The sequence below is a fragment of the Monodelphis domestica genome, chromosome 7, assembly GCF_027887165.1.
Source record: "Monodelphis domestica isolate mMonDom1 chromosome 7, mMonDom1.pri, whole genome shotgun sequence".
Lineage (NCBI taxonomy): Eukaryota > Metazoa > Chordata > Mammalia > Didelphimorphia > Didelphidae > Monodelphis > Monodelphis domestica.
In genome coordinates, this window is record NC_077233.1 from 209,487,784 (window position 1) to 209,504,202 (window position 16,419).

Consider the following 16,419-nt stretch of genomic DNA (forward strand, 5'->3'; position numbering starts at 1 on the left):
ATATATTTTCAAATACCAAGATGTAATGTGTTAATATTTCATACACACATAGACAAACACATATACATGTAGATTTTTAACTGTGCAATTCTGTATTGCACATGCACATACATACACATTATATGCCAGATACCGGCATCAATATTTAATGTAATATATGTATATTACAATAATCTAGAAATATATTAAACATGTACAAATATACACATATTTAGAAATACCAAGTGATAACATATATATTTATATATGTACACAGATATTCTTAATGCTGTACATATTTATAAATGCTCATCTAATATATTTCATATATACCTATACATATATTTCATATATACACCTAGATACATATATCAATACATGTTCACATATAATATCTGTTTATTATATCTATACAAATAGTTAACATATACAAACACATGAATTTACAAATATTAAGATAGAATATTTGTATTTTACATGTGCATATGCAAATATATTTCATATACACATACATGTAGTTATACATGCTCATGATATACTACATATACACATTATATTACATGTAGATTTAACATATATACCTAGATGCATCCATAAGTACTCACAAATAATAAACATATAATACATATACATATTTAACACATATATAGACATAAATGCTTGCATTATATGTATTTATGGATATACATGCATACATATATTTAATGTACCTAAATATAGACATATTTATAAATGCTCCCATGTATATGGACATATATTTAATAAATTAAATCTAAAATTGACACCTAATATCTACATTTATTTATGATCTGGACCAATGATTTCATAGTTGTAAGGCTGAGGAAATTCTCTCTACCAGTACCAGGGAGGCACATTTTTCTTTATCTTCTAGCCTTAGACAGTTTAAGTGACTTGCCCATGGTCACATAGCCAGGATGTGTCAGAAGAAGAACTTGAATCCTTGGAGTCTTCTTGACCTCAAGACCAGGTGTTCTGCTTTACACTTTTTATATACATTTATATACACACCCACATATATTTAATATACATGATATCCCCCAAATCCGCTAATAGCTTAAAATTGCATTTGAGACCTTTGCAGCAGCTTGTATAATGGGGAGCATATTTTCTGTCAAAATGCCCACATTTTTAATATTATATAAATCCAATTTCTCAGAATATCATAAAATAAGTGTGTGCATAGCTAATATGAAAACGAGGTTATCTGTGTATTAAATCCAAGTGCGTGCACACACACACACACACACACACACACACACACACACACACACACACACACATATATATATATTCAGACATATATGCTATAACAACTGAAGTTCTTGAGAGGCAGTATGTCTTGATTGTAAAATAATTTATTAATGGACCAGTCAAGCCATCCTAATTTGGTCAAAAGATACTCTCAATAAATCCAAGACCCTGAAATTCCTGGCCTGGGTATTTATAGACACCTTTGGGAGCTCATTAGCCAGCTCATCCCTTGAACACTCCAAGACATCTCTAATTGGTAAATAGTTCATTCGACGATGGTCCATCAAATTCTCAGCCCTTCCCAGTAAACTGACAGGTACTGGTTGTTAAGGTTGTCATGTAGGCAGGAGAAGAGTCATTGTAAAATTGGCCTGTTAGCCAGATTTTGGCAAAGGAGCACATTTCTTTGAATTCCTAAGAAGAAAGAAAATGCAAAAATGGTAGACTGGATGGTACCAAGACCTTGGCACAGGAATCGTCTCTAATAAAAAAGAAATGATTAGGGCTTTTCTAATCTAGAGCCGGATGTAGTAATTAATAGACTATATGAAAAGGAAATTCTCACAATGCATTTTCCAGGAGCAGAAGCTTGAGTTCAAGTCCCACTCTCAGACATGAACTGGCTGTGTGGCCCCAGGCAAGGCAATTAGAATCTCAGAGCCCCCAGGCAATTCTCTAAGACTCCAAATGATAGAGCTAGTGTGAATCTGCTTTGGTAAAGGAACTCATCTGAGAATTCCTTATACCAATGAAAGCCCAAGCCCAGTCCTGCCTCATTTATTTGCACATATGTGTTATGATGAAAATAGACCGTAGAATGGATATGTTCAACATGGCCCTAAATGTGGAAAGTGTCGCAGGAGACTAAGGAGGGGGAAAAGTATTGCGGACTGAGATAGTTTAGAAAGACTTTCTGGGGGAGGGCAATCCAAGGCCTGGGGCTTTAGTATTTTTGTTATTCTAGATGGATCTGGCTCACTAATATTTGTGTTCCCATCAAATATTGGTGTATTAATTTCTTTTTTTTAAACCCTTACCTTCTTAGTCTAAGTTCTTTTTTTTTTTAACCTTTACCTTTCATCTTAGAATTAATACTGCAGTTCTAAGGCAGAAGGGCAATGAGGTCTAGAAGGTGGGGGTTAAGTGACTTGCCCAGAATCCCAGAGCTAGGCAGTATGGGAAGTCAGCTTTTAACCCAGGACCTTCTCTCCCCAGACTGGTGTTCCCTAGCTGCCCCATTTAAATTGCCTTTCGTATGTAATTGTTGAACACTGTTCATCATTGTCATAGGTGCCATCTAGGTTAAAATATGCTATGTAAGTAGGAGTAATTGTTATCAGCTTTATTAATTGTATGAAAGAATGACCCGATCTCAAAGAACTCACCATCTAATTAGGAAATAAGAGCTCACTTTATAGATAGGAAAATGAGTTATGGAGAAGGTCATTAACATGAACGAGGTCATACAATGTTGTTGTTGTTTGTCCTTTATTTTCAAAGAGGACCAATGACATCATGGGGTGATGACTTACTCATGAATTGGATCTGAGTGAGGCAGAGTTGCCCAGAATTGTTGGTCTCACTCCCTTTTCCAGTCAACAAAGGCCAACGGCAAGAGGAAAGTCGGGGTGACTGGTGATGACCCACGATGACCTTGGCAGAGATAATAAATCATAAAATAAAATAAATGAATGAGGGAGAAACTCATTACCAAGGAGACATCAAGGGGGGACATCCTGGAGGAAGGGGCATCTGAATTAGGCTTTAAAGGATGGGAAAGAATTTAATAGAGGAAAAGGGTAGGAAGGATATTCAGGAGGGAAGGACAAGGAGAAGAAAGGCTTTGAGGCAGAAGGGCACAGGATATGTTCAAACTTGGCAAGGAATATTCCATTTTGGAATTCCATTGTTGTCGAGTCATTTCAGTTGTGTCAAGCTCCTCATGACTCCATTTGGGGTTTTCTTGGCAAAGCTCCTAGAGTGGTTTGACATTTCCTTCTGTGGCTTATTTTATAGATGGGGAAATGAGGCCAACAAGGTTAAGTGACTTGCCCAGGGTCACACAACTAGTGTTTGAAGTTGGATTTGAACTCAGGAAGATGTTTTCTTGGCAAAAATACTAGAGTGGTTTGCCATTTCCTTCTGCAGCTCATTTTACAGATGGGAAAACTGAGGCCAATAAGGTTAAGTAATTTGCCCAGGGTCACACATCTAGTAAGTGTCTAAGGCTGTATTTGAACTCAGGAAAATGGTTCTTCCTGAGTTCAAATCTGGCTTCAAACACTAAATGTGTGACCTTGGGCATTTAACTTCTTTGCTCTTTATCCATTGTGTCACCTAGCTGCCCTGTTGGATTCTACTTATGAAATGAGTACATGGAGGAAATAACAGAAGTCTGGAATGCTAAGGTAGAACCAGACAGTGGAATGGTAGTGGAATGGTACCTTGAATGGTAGGCAAATAAATTTGAACTTTACAAGGAAACACTGAAGGTTTTTTTTCTTTTCATTTAAGACTTTTGAGCAGAGGAATACTATCCCTTACTTAAGACATATTTCCTGCCCTTAAGGAGCTTACGTCTTTAGAAGGTTAAATGCCAAAGTGGGGGATAATACTCCTGCTATTAATAGCAAGCATTTATATAGTACTTTAAGGTTTTCAAAGTAATATTTTTAGCAATAATTTATTTTCCCCCAATTATATGTAGAAACAATTTTTTTCATAATCATTTTGTTATGTTTTTGAGTTCCAAATTCTCTTCCTCCTTCCCTTTCTTCCCTCCTTGACACAGTAAGCATTTTGATATAGGTTATATATATATATACTCTTACATAATACATATTTCTATATTCATCATGTTGTGGAAGAAGACACATCACCAAAAAAGAAAAAAAAAACCCTATGTGTGCTTGATTTGTATTCCAGACTTCCTCAGGTCTTTCTCTGTAGGTAGAGAACATTTTTCATCATGAGTCCTTTGGAAATGTCTTGGATCATTGAATTGCTGAGAATAACGAAGTCATTCACTGTTGATCACTAAACAGTATTGCTGCTACTGTATACAGTGTTCTCCTGGTTCTGCCTACTTTACTTTGCATCAGTTTACACAAAGCTTTCCAGGTTTTTCTGAAATTGTCCCACTTATCATTTCTTTTAGCACAATAATATTCCATTACAATTATATGCCACAACTTGTTCAACCATTCCCCAGGTGATGGACATCTCCTCAATTACCAACTCTTTTTGCAAAGCAATTTACATGTTATCTCATTTGATCCTCACAGCAACCTTGTGAGATAGATACTGGTTTTATACTCATTTTACAGACGAGGAAGCTGAATCTGAGGGAGGTTACTTGACTTTGCTCAAGGAGATAGCCAGAGAGGAATGGTAGGTAGAGCTCAGAGAAGGGAGAGAGCATGGTGGACTGGGTGTTAAGAGAAGTTTTCATGGGAATGGAGGGACATGACTTGACCTCCAAACAATGAGCAAGATCTACTTAAGCAGAGAGATGTAGAGAGCATAATAAGAAAGGGATCTGCATGAATGTGAACAAACACCAGAGGGAAGTTATAATAGGCAGAGAGTGGACAGAATAGTAAGGAGCTTTTCTGAATGAATTTCAAGCTTTCTTTGGGGGTTAGAGCTAGTAAAAGAGAGTTCAGATTGAATAGTTAGGGTGCCAAGGGCTTTCTGGAGTTGGCTCAAACTAGCTCTTGGGCTGATTGTTAAATTTTCAGTGTGAGCATTTACATCTTGGAAATCAGCAAATACTTTAAATAAGGGATTGTTTTATTGTTCTGTTGATTGTCTAGATTTAAGAAAATGATGGAGAAAATGTTAATGGTACAGATTAAACTTAAAAGTGTGTCCTGTGTACAACCTTTGTTAGCTCAAGCTGGTTGTTAAACATTTACCAATACATCTTTGGTACAGTCTGATGGTGAAAGCATTTGACCAACCAACTGGTAGTTTAGATTCTATCTCTATTTCTATAGACATTGATAGGCAACTATAGAGACATAGTTGTCTATAGACATACAAATAGATATCTATAGACAGATATAGAGATATATCTATAGGCATAGATCTATAGCTATTGATTGACATCTATAAATATATAGCCATGTTTGCAAACACAAATATAAAGATTGAGATATATATCTTTCTGTAGATATTTATCTCTATTTCTATAGATATTTATAAGCATATAGATATAAATATGTAGATATCAATTTTTATTTATTTTATGTCTACAGACAAAAAAATCTAGAAGGAGATGGATAAAAATAAAGATAGCTATATATAGAATAAGATCTCCCTATTTTATATATATCTATAGCCAGTGATATTTATAAGCATATAGTTATAAACATATATAGGTATCTATTAATAGATATGTCTATAGACATAAAGATATAGATGTAGATAAAGACAGATATTTATAGAGATGGAGACCTCTCTATAGAGATCTCTCTATTTCTATTTTTATAGATATCTATAGAGAGATTAAAAGATATCTATAGGTATATAGATATAAATGGAGATAGGTATCTATTAATATATATATCTATAGACATAAAGATATATATAATATATAAAGATATTTCTATATATATAGAGATCTCTATCTCTATTTCTATCTTTATCTCTATCATCTCTTAGGAATTATTGTAGATTTTCTAAGCAAGGTAATGATAAGATAGGAGGGGTACTTAAAAAAAAACAACCTAGGGGCCAGCTGGGTGGCTCAGTGGATTGAAAGCTAGGCATAGAGAATAGAGGTCCTGGGTTCAAATCTAGCCTCAGATACTTCCTTTGGTTAGGTATTCCTCTACTAATTAATATACAATAATTTTCCAATTAAAAAAAAACCCGCTTTATGATTTAAATGAAATTTCTTAAGCCTTTATTTACTGCATAACTACTTAAAATGGGAAACCTTGTAACACCTCAAAATATTTCCTGCAAGTTTACACACAATCTATAATGTATTTATTAGTCTTCCTCAGCCTAATTAGGTGCCTTAAAATTAAGTTTAATTTTTTGAAAGCAGAATGCCCCCAAACTGACATAAAGCCTTTAAAGATAAAAATATTTCCATTCCCTAATCCTTCACAGAAACCAAATAAATATTCCATATTCATTAGATTTAGGTAACAATAATTTTGTATATGGCTCAAAGGGAAGCAGGGGCCAGCTGAGTGGCTCAGTGGATTGAAAGCTAGGCATAGAGAATAGAGGTCCTGGGTTCAAATGTAGCCTCAGATACTTCCTACCTGTGTGACCCTGGGCAAGTCACTTAACCCCCATTGCCTAGCCCTTACTGCTCTTCTACCTTGGAACCAGTACAAAGTATTGAATCTAAGATAGAAGGTAAGGGTTTAAAAAAATTATTTTCAGTTTCAAATTCTCTCCTTTCCTTCCTTCCTCTCTTCCAGCCATTGAGAAGAGAAGAAAAATAAAAATAACTACAAATTATGTATTGACATGTAAAACAAATTTCTGCATTAACCACGGACAAAAATGATGTTTTGATGAATCTAGCAGGATTATTTAGAGGTGGGAGAGATTCAAGAAAGGGAGCCCAGAAAAACCAGTGTTCTTGAAGCTGAAAAAGCTGGATTTTCATGGCACAATGTAGAGGACTGACCTTGGAGACAGGAAGTCCAGTTCAAGTCCTGTCTCTGACATATACAAGTTTGGGTGACCCTAACAAGCCCCCAAACCTCTTGGTGCTCTGGACACTTTTCTGTAAGTGGCAGAGAAAGAACCCGTGTGTATTGATAGAGTGAATTTCCTCCCTGAGGAGCAACCTATAACAATGAAAGCCCAGTGCTTCTCCCTATCACTAGAGCCCCGCGAGCACCTCAGGTTTGAATCCTTAGTGGCCAGGCTTGCAGATTTCCTCGCTGTGGACAAGTCGCTTAGCGCCTCAGGGTCTCTGATTTCTTCTGTGTTAGAATTAAGTGATTAGAGTAATCTTTCAGCCACGACATCCGGTGATTCTGCGATCAGATCGGACTGTGCTTGGCTGAGGTCAGCCTGAACCTTTCAGTTCCCCCAAACACCTACATATCCTGGACGGAAAGATTTTTTTTCAGCACAACGCATGCTTAGAAGAGCCACTTACCGAGGCCGTGCCTCTCCAACACTAACCAATAAGAGGAAATGCCCCAGGATTGCTAGAAGGCAGAAATGATCCTATTTCCTCCTAAGAGGGTCATCCCGGCATACCTGGAGCACTCAGGACTTTTGACCTGCCATCTAGTGGCCACGGTGCATGGATCACACATGCCACATTGTAATTTTCCATCTTTCCCTGCATTCAGGTGGAAGCCGGAATGGTATTTCAAGTGGCTTCTTGCAAACAGGGAAGTCAGGAAGCTCAAGTTTTCTTGCTGACCCTTCCTGGGACACTGTGCATGCTTCTGTTTAAATCATTTTGCCTCCCAGGGTCTCTGCTTTCTCATCTGTGAAATGGAACTAGTCATCCCCTGTATTTCCTGAGCTCATGGGCTTGGTATGGAACCAAATAACATAATGAATGTGTATTTTTGGGAGATAAAGATAATTTATTATTAGGCTATGTGTATTTGGGTTTGGGATAGGATCATGTCTGGTTATCTGATGGTTTATATTTAGAATCTTAGGATGACTAAGGAGGGAACTGAGGCCCATAAGGGTTAAATGACTTGACAGAGGTCACATGACTGATTAGGAGACTTAGAAGCAGAGGATCAACAGTGTGGTAAATGGTGCTTTCAGGAGATTAATTATTTAATTATTTATTCATTTAAAATTTATTTTTTATGTAGTATATTTTAAAATGTATTAAAAAACCCTTACCTTCCTTCTTAGAATCAATACCATATATTGGTTCCAAAGCAGAAGAACAGTAATGGGGTGAAGTGACTTGCCCAGGGTCACACAACCAGGAAGTATCTGAGACCAGATTTGGACCTAGGACCTCCTGTCTCCAGGTCTGACTCTCAATCCACTGAGCCTCCCAACTGTCCTATATTTGTTTATTTATGAGAGGGTCTGGATTCCAATTTAGCCTCTGATACTTATTTGATGGGCAAATTATTTACATTTTCTTTTACTGATAACACATTCCAACACCCCCACCCCCACCCCCAAGGGTTGCTGTTGGGAAGGCACTATAAAAATTGAAGAGATAAAGAGATGGGTGTTCATTTTGAACCTGACTCACAGAGCTCTCCATGAGTATCATAATATATGGTCATGCCATTTAGTCGGAAATCAGGTAGTGTGGGGCCATGGGGAGAATACTCCATTTGGAGTCAGAAGATGGTTTCCAATCTGGGCTCTTCCTTTACTCAACTTGTAACTTCCGGAAAGTCACTTGACTTCTCATTTCTTTAGGGTCTCTTTCTGTCACAGAAGATCAGATGACCTCCAAGCTCTTTTCCCATCTACTGACCTCTGATCTTCAGGGGACAGCCACTCAATTGGATTCAAACTGGATCTCCAGGGACGCACTGAACAACGTTGAATATTGGGACACCTTGAGTGCCCACTGTGGTGAGGGGCAGCTGGGGAAAAATGCTCTAATTCTTATATTTAATTAGAATAGGGTTTGAGAGCACCTGGAGTTTGGAAGATGCAGGGCTCTTGCAGAGGCAGCTGAAGCATTCCTTTCTTTAAGTTGCTGAGCTGTGTATGGGCCCAATTTGTTTTGTACAGGACAGGGCCAACTAAACTATTTTTATAGATATACAAGCCCATCACAGCCCAGTAATTACAGAGCCATTAAGGCGTAGACCTGTTTACCTTTTCCTAGGATTCTTTGGGGTTCATTTGTTCCCTGTTATCTTGGAAAAGGTCAACCCACCTTTCTGCCTAGAGGGATACTCATTTCAGCTGAGTCTCTCAGACCCTCTTAGAGGATCCAAAGCATGTGATGAAAACTGTACCTGATTGAAGGACCAGCTATGATTTCCACCCCAGATGGGGACCAGAGGTATGATTAGGAGTCAGGTTTCCCTCCCTACTCCCAGAGGTCTCCTTTAGTTCTACAGGGAAATTGTATCAGGAGGGATCTTGGTTTGAATAGGAAGAAGAACCTCTTGGATGTGGGCTTTAGGTTCAAAGTCCTGGGACCAGGGGCCCAAGGGTACATAAGAAAACTGCCCAGTGCATAAGGTGCCAGGCTTGGTGTCAGGAGGTCCTAGGTTCAAATCTGGACTCAGACACTTCCAATATGTATGACCCTGGTCTTCTGTTATAGAACTGATACTAAGACAGAAGATAAGAGTTTAAACAAAAGGCTGGGGGAGGGGGGGAGCACCACTGGTTCTATTTCATATATTTTGCTTTATAGAATCATAGACCGTAAACTATTATGGCCAGAAGGGGCCTTCGAGGTTCTAACACCCACACCCTAATTTTACATTTTATAAACTGAAGCACAGAGACAGAGATTAATAGGCCTAAAGTCACACAGCAAATTAGTGGCAGAACTGGGACTCAAATTCCAAAAATCTAATGGTTTTTTTTTTTTTACTTCTCTTGCTATGGTCTCCATGGCTCAACCCTTTAAATACATATATAGTCAAGCTCTTAATTTTCTACATGTAAATTATCTGGTTTGGGGCATTTCTACTTATGCACAGATATATGATATAATATATAGTAATGTGCTATTCTATATACATGCATATATGTAAACTCTCAGTTATCTACATGCATCGTTTTTGCATATCTCCACATATAAGTAGATATAATAGCATAGTAACATGCTAATATATATGTATACATACACATGCACACACACACATATATGCAGCTAGGTGGCCCAGTGGATAGAGCACTGGCCCGGGAGTCAAGAGGACTTGAGTTCAAATCTGCCCTTGGATACTCATTAGCCATGTGACCTTGGGCAAGTCATTTAACCTTGTTTGCCTCAGTTTCTTTGTCTGGAAAATGAGCTGGAGAAGGAATGGCAAATGATTCCACTATCTTTGCCAAGAAAACCCCAAATGGAGTCATGAAGAATTGGACATAACTGAAATGGCCCAACAAAAACATCAAAAAAAAATATATATATATATAGTCAAATTCTTGATCCCATGTAGGTTCTCTGCTTTTTGGGCATATCTACAGATACATATGCATAGATTGGTATATGTAATAAGCATATATGGTGCATACAATAATAGTTTAAGAATACATATTAGCTCATATGCAAACATACTACCTGGTAGCTCTAAATCTGTGATCTTATTATCACAAGGAAGTATCAGCTCTCAGTTCTATCATCAGCCCCCTGAGGACAGATGCCCTATTTATGGTTTTCCCCCCCTTTGATTATAGGGTGTAGGAGCTAGACCTGGGCTGAGCATATAGTCAGTTCTTAAGTCATTCTTTCTTTTACAGTGATTTTGAGCAAAACCCTTCATCTCTCTGGGTCTCTGTTTCCACAGATCTAAAAGAGAGGGGCATCATGAGCACCAGACTTAGTTTCAAGAGACTTGCATTTGAATCCTGACTATGACACTTGCTTATGTGACTCTCATATAAAAAAGAGAATGATCTTGTGATATCTTATGTCTCATAGGGGAAATCTTTAAGGTGTCTGATCATCTGACTTGTTATTTATCCATAAAGAAGGGTCCATTAGGGGAGTTTCCAGCCCAATCTGATGAGCTTCCCAGAAGACTAGACTTTGGGGGGACTTGATTGCCCATAATTCTCCTCGGGACTTGTGGACCTTTATGTCTATGCATACCCTATTAAGAGTACAACTCCTGGTTTGTGACAGAGTATTCTAAGTTTTAGCAACTTAGGCTAATCCAAGGTGAGCTGTTTGCTTTGGAGCTGACCCTTCATATCTCCTATGATAGTGGTTCTCTGGGTGTCTCCTAGGTCTAACCTTTCTGAGGGTCAGAGAGTTTAAATAATTTTTATAATAATATTTTTTAGTTTTTTTTTTAGTCATGTCCAACTCTTCCTGACCTTGTTTGTGGTTGTGTGTGTGTGTGTGTGTGTGTGTGTGTGTGTGTGTGTGTGTGTGTGTGTGTGTTTTGAAAAGATACTGGAGTAGTTTGCTATTTTTTTCTCCAGCTCATTTCTGGGTGAGAAAACTAGGGCCAATAAGGTTAAGTGACTTGCCCAGAGTCACACAGCTAGTAAGTGTCTGAGACTGGATTTTAACTTTGAAAGAGGAGTGTTCCTGACTCCAGTCCAGTACGCTATTCATCGTGCCACCTAGCTGCCTCAACAGAAACAATATTAGGAGATTTTAATTTCAAATAAAATATAAGAACTACTAAACTCTACATAAGAATCCCTATAAACTGCTTATAAACTTAGAAAACCATATATCATCATCATCTGTGTTCTATTGTATTTTTATCTACTTAATTAAATATTTCTCAATGATATTCTAACCGAATTCAGGTCATACTTTAGAGAAATGATGGCTAACCTTTTAGAGATGAAGTGTCCAAACTACAACCCTCACATCGCCTATGAGTGTCCCTTCCTCTTTACCCCAGACAGGGGAGGGAGGAAGCACTTCCATTGGGCTGCTGGGCAAAAGGGCAGACCATGTAAGAAATGTCTTCATGTACGCATATAGAGGGGGAGGGGAACAAACCCTCCAGCATGCTCCAGCATACTCCAGCACTTGTGCCATAGGTTCACCAACATGGCTCTAGAGTGTTGCCCTCCCCCATGTGTTTGGCACCTCTGTTTAAGAATATAAAGGGATCCTGAGACCAAAAACTTAAGGACCCTTCACCTACAGGATAGTTTCAGGGACTGAAACTCCCTGCAAAATGAATTGGTTGATCTTGGATTAAAGAATCATAGCTTTAGAGCTGGAAAAATCTTAGAGGCCATTGAGTCTAACCCCCTTATCTTATAGATGAGTTAATCAGGGTTCACAGTCTTGAAATAAGAGGTTTCATGAAGTAGGGGATAGAACATTGGACCTGGAGTCAAATAGACCTGGGTGTAAATTTTGCCTCAGATGTTTAAAAGCTACAAGATGTTAGGCAAATCATTTTGTCTTGTTAAGTCTCCGTTTCCTCATCTATATAGGAAGTTGGTCTCTAAGGTCCTTTCCAGTTTCGACTATAATCTGTTGATAAATGACTTGCCAAGTGGCACACAGCCAGGAAGTGTTTGAGGTAGTATTTTTTCCAGCTACGTCCTAGATTTAAAAAAAAAATTGTTTTTCTCAATCACATGTACAAACTTTTTTTTAACAATCATTAAAAAAAAGTTTAAGTTCCAAATTCTCTCCCTCTCTACCTTTCCTCTTCCTTGAGAAGACAAACAATTTGATATAGATTATATATTTATATTGCAGAGCTTCTTGCCTCAATGTCTTATCTAGCAGACTATGCAACCTCTTTACATAGAGGGCTTGGAAGGATGGATTTTTTTTGGTGGGAGGAGTCATCTCTTCTTTTTTTAGAGAATAAAAATGAGTCAAAAAACCTGTTCAGTCTTTTATGGCTCCTTTTTGCCCTGTTTTAGAAGTTCTGAGAGCACAACACATCTCAAAGCAAACCTAGTTTATGCCAATGCAGAAGTCTATAGGAATTACACGTCTTATTCAGAGGAACTTACAAGAAAGAACACTATCCACATCTACTGTGGGAGTAGAAATGCAGAAGAAAAACATATGATCGATTACATGGTTCAATATGGATATGATTAGGGTTTTAATGTTAAAAGATCGCTCTACTTACTGCAAATATGAATAACCTGGTAATAGGTTTTGAACAATGATACATGCATAATCCCATGAAACTGCTTGTCAGCTCTGGGAGGGGTGGGGAGGAAGGCAGGAAATCATGAATTGTGTAATCATGGAAAAATATTCTAAATAAAAAAGGGAGAAAAAAAAAGAAACTGCATGTCTTTGTCCAAAAGTATCAAGAAGAGGTTGCCCAGTTGACTTGATTTTCTTTTTCTTTGCTTTTCATGTCCTTTTATGAACACAGGACAAGAACCAAAAACCCAAGAGTGGATTTTTCAGGCTCAAGAGATAGCAGCAATTGGGAATGATGGAATATAGTGGAGAAATATGAAGAAATTCTATGTGTTCTCCAGTATGTCCCTACAGGAAAGTTAGGGATGATTTCACCCCTGAACTCTCATCTCCTGGTTAGAGGAGGGGGATTTCTTAGCCACCTGATTCTAGAATGTTGGTGTATTGACCTCCTGACTAGTTCGCCTTTGAGGGAAGTCCAAACAATGTTGTGTTATGGAAGTAGAAGGACTTCATGACCCTGGTAGAAATGGATATGACTCATTGGAGAGGACAATTGTATTGTGTACGGTGAGTCCTTTGTATTTGTTTATTGGCTCCTGTGAGTCTTCTGTATTGCCTATATTTTCTATTATGGGGTGGGTGGGGTCCTATATCCAGTATGCATTTATTATCCTGAGCATGTATATAGGATCTGAAGACTCTGTTACCCACATTTGTGGAGACCAGGACCTAAGCAATCTATATTTGAGGGTTTTCTTAGAGTAAATTCTGAGTTGAGGTAATAAATCACTGAACAGTTGCTCTTTTAGGGCTACCCATCCATCAATATTGGATCCATTCTGTGGGAGGCCAGAGTTAAGGAGTCTCAGGCTTTAGGTTACTTATTCATTCATTTTTGTAAAAACCCATACATTCACTGTGCCTCTATTAAGTTCAAGACTCTGTGTTAGCTGTTGTGGGTGTATAGGTGACTAAGCCACAGTCTGATTGATTGATTGTTGATCAAATAATAATAAGAGCTAATATTTATATAGCTCTCACTATGAGTCAGGCACTTTGATAAGTGACTTAAAACACCTGGATGGAGACATGGAAAAACAAAGTGAATTGTCTAATACTTTGACTCAAACTACAGTTGGTTTTCCCGATTGCCAAATCATTCTCTTCTCCCTGACCTTCCTGTCTCTGTTAATGGTACCACTATCCTTCCATTCACTCAGACTTGAAAATAAAAAAAAAAAATCCTTTCCTTCCATCTTAGAATCAATACTAAGTATTGGTTCCAAGGCAGAAGAGTGGCTAGGACTGGGAAACTGGGGTTAAGTGACTTGTCCAGGATCACATAGCTAGGATGTGTCTGAGGTCAAATTTGAATCCAGGACTTCCCATCTCCAGTCCTGGCTCTCAATCCATTGAGCCACCTAGCTGTCCACTGAAAGTAGGTTTTGACTATTCTTTCTCCTTCATCTTCTTCATCCAACCAGGCCCCAGATCCTGTTAAGTTAATCTTTACAATAACTTTCACATTTCTACCCTATTCTCCACTCACATTGTCACCATCCAAGCTCAGAATCTCAATCACCTTTTCTCTGAACTTTTAAATTCCACTTTTTCAAAACACCTTCTAAGCTTACTTTTTGAAAAGTCCTAAAGCCAAATGCAGCCCACATCATAACCTCTTATAATTTTTTAAAATTCTGAACTTAAACACCAGAAAAAGAGCATTTCTATATTCACAGGAGAATGTAAAGATTGCACATAAAAACTGGAAATCTTCATTTCATACTACTTTTTTTAAAAAGAAAAAAGTATATAATAACTTTCACACATTACTTTCAAAACTATCCTATTAGTCTATGCTTCCTTCTGGAGTTCTTCCTTTATTCTGCTGTGCGCATATTACCTTTGACTTTTGTATGATGTCTTATAGTTATACAGTTCATCTGTATCTTATTAGATGTTCCCCAAAGACTTTTGAGGTAATCAGGGCAGGAATTGTTATCCCCATTTTTTATGTCAATGGCAGAGCTGGAGCTTGAACTCATCACCTTTTTGTCTTATGCAATTCACCAAACAAATATATTTTTAATTTTCTATTGGGATCTTGGGGTCTAGAGTTAAAAGGTAACTCAGAGATCATCCAAATTCAAAGCTTTCATTCAAAAGAAAGTTAACTTTTCTTTTCACTTAGCAAAAAATTTGTTCTCTTTCCCTCTTTATTGAGGGAGGGTGAAAAAAAGGAAAACAAGATCCTTATAATAAATACACAGAAGCAAACAAAGTAAATTCCTGAAATGAATATATCTAAAAAAAAATCTGTCTACACTTTAAGTCTACTACATCTCTATCAAGAGGTGGGTTGCATGCTTCATCATGAATGCTTTGGAATCATGGTGGGTCATTTTGTTGGTCTTGAGTTTTGCTTCTTGGAAGTAGAATAGAGCTTTTAAGTCTTTCAAAGTTAACAACCCCTTGTTTTGCAAATTAGGCAACTGAGGTTCTGAAAGCCAAAGGAAAAAGTATTATATGTAACAACTAAGCAGATCTAAGATTTGAATCTTGATGGCTGACTACAAAGTCAGTGCATTCCTAGATAGTCCATGACTCCTGTTCTTTTTCATTAGTGCAAAGAAGTGAGAATTGACTGATAAAAATGATTGAGGTAATATGGTATAAAAAATAGTAATAGTCCATATAAAATACTAGGGCAGCTAGGTAGCATAGAGGATACAATGCCAGGCCTGGAGTCAGGAAGATTCACCTTTTTGAGTTCAAATCTGGCCTCAGACACATACTAGCCATGTGACCCTAGGCAAGCTACTTTATCCTGTTTGCTTCAGTTTCCCCATCTGTAAAATGAGCTGGAGAAGGAAATGGCAAACTATTCTAGTATCTTTGCCAAGAAAGCTCCAAATGGGATTATGTGGAGTAGGATAAAATTAAAATGACTGCACAGTGGGCAGCTAGGTGGCCCAGTGGATTGAAAGCAAGTTCTACAGGTCCTGAGTTCAAATGTGACCCTGGATTCTTTCTAGCTGAGTGACCTTGTCATTTAACCCCCATTGCCTAGTCCTTACTGCTCTTCCACTTTGGAATACATCCATGGTATTGATTCTAAGATGGAAGGCAAGGGTTTATAAAACAAATAAAAAATAAACAGATGAACAACAACTCACCCACTAGATTGTAAGCTCTTTTTTATTTATTTTATTTTATTTTTAAATTGAGTCAATTTAGAATATTATTCCTTGGTTACAAGAATCATAGTATTTCCCTCCATCCTCCCCCCCCTTCCTGTAGCTGATATACAATTTCCCTGGGTATTACATGTGTCCTTGATCAAAATATGTTTCCATGTTGTTGGTGTTTGCATTAGGATGTTCATTTGGAGACTACATTCCCCAACCATATCCCTG

General features: G+C 37.7%; 2 long non-coding RNA genes across 2 annotated transcripts in view; one reads left to right on the forward strand and one right to left on the reverse strand.

Moving 5' to 3' along the window:
• LOC103101145 (uncharacterized) overlaps positions 1–8,800 on the forward strand; it is a 23,548-nt gene extending 14,748 nt beyond the window's left edge. Inside the window, exon 3 of the long non-coding RNA XR_469941.3 lies at positions 8,641–8,800. This is a non-coding gene — a long non-coding RNA (uncharacterized LOC103101145). The remainder of the gene's footprint in view (positions 1–8,640) is intronic.
• On the reverse strand, positions 1,338–7,358 carry LOC103100964 (uncharacterized). The gene is made up of 3 exons (XR_469939.3): positions 7,121–7,358; positions 2,784–2,904; positions 1,338–1,665 (listed from the first exon to the last, which is right to left on the reverse strand). It is a non-coding gene; the product is annotated as an uncharacterized LOC103100964 (long non-coding RNA).
• Positions 8,801–16,419: the final 7,619 nt, after the last annotated feature.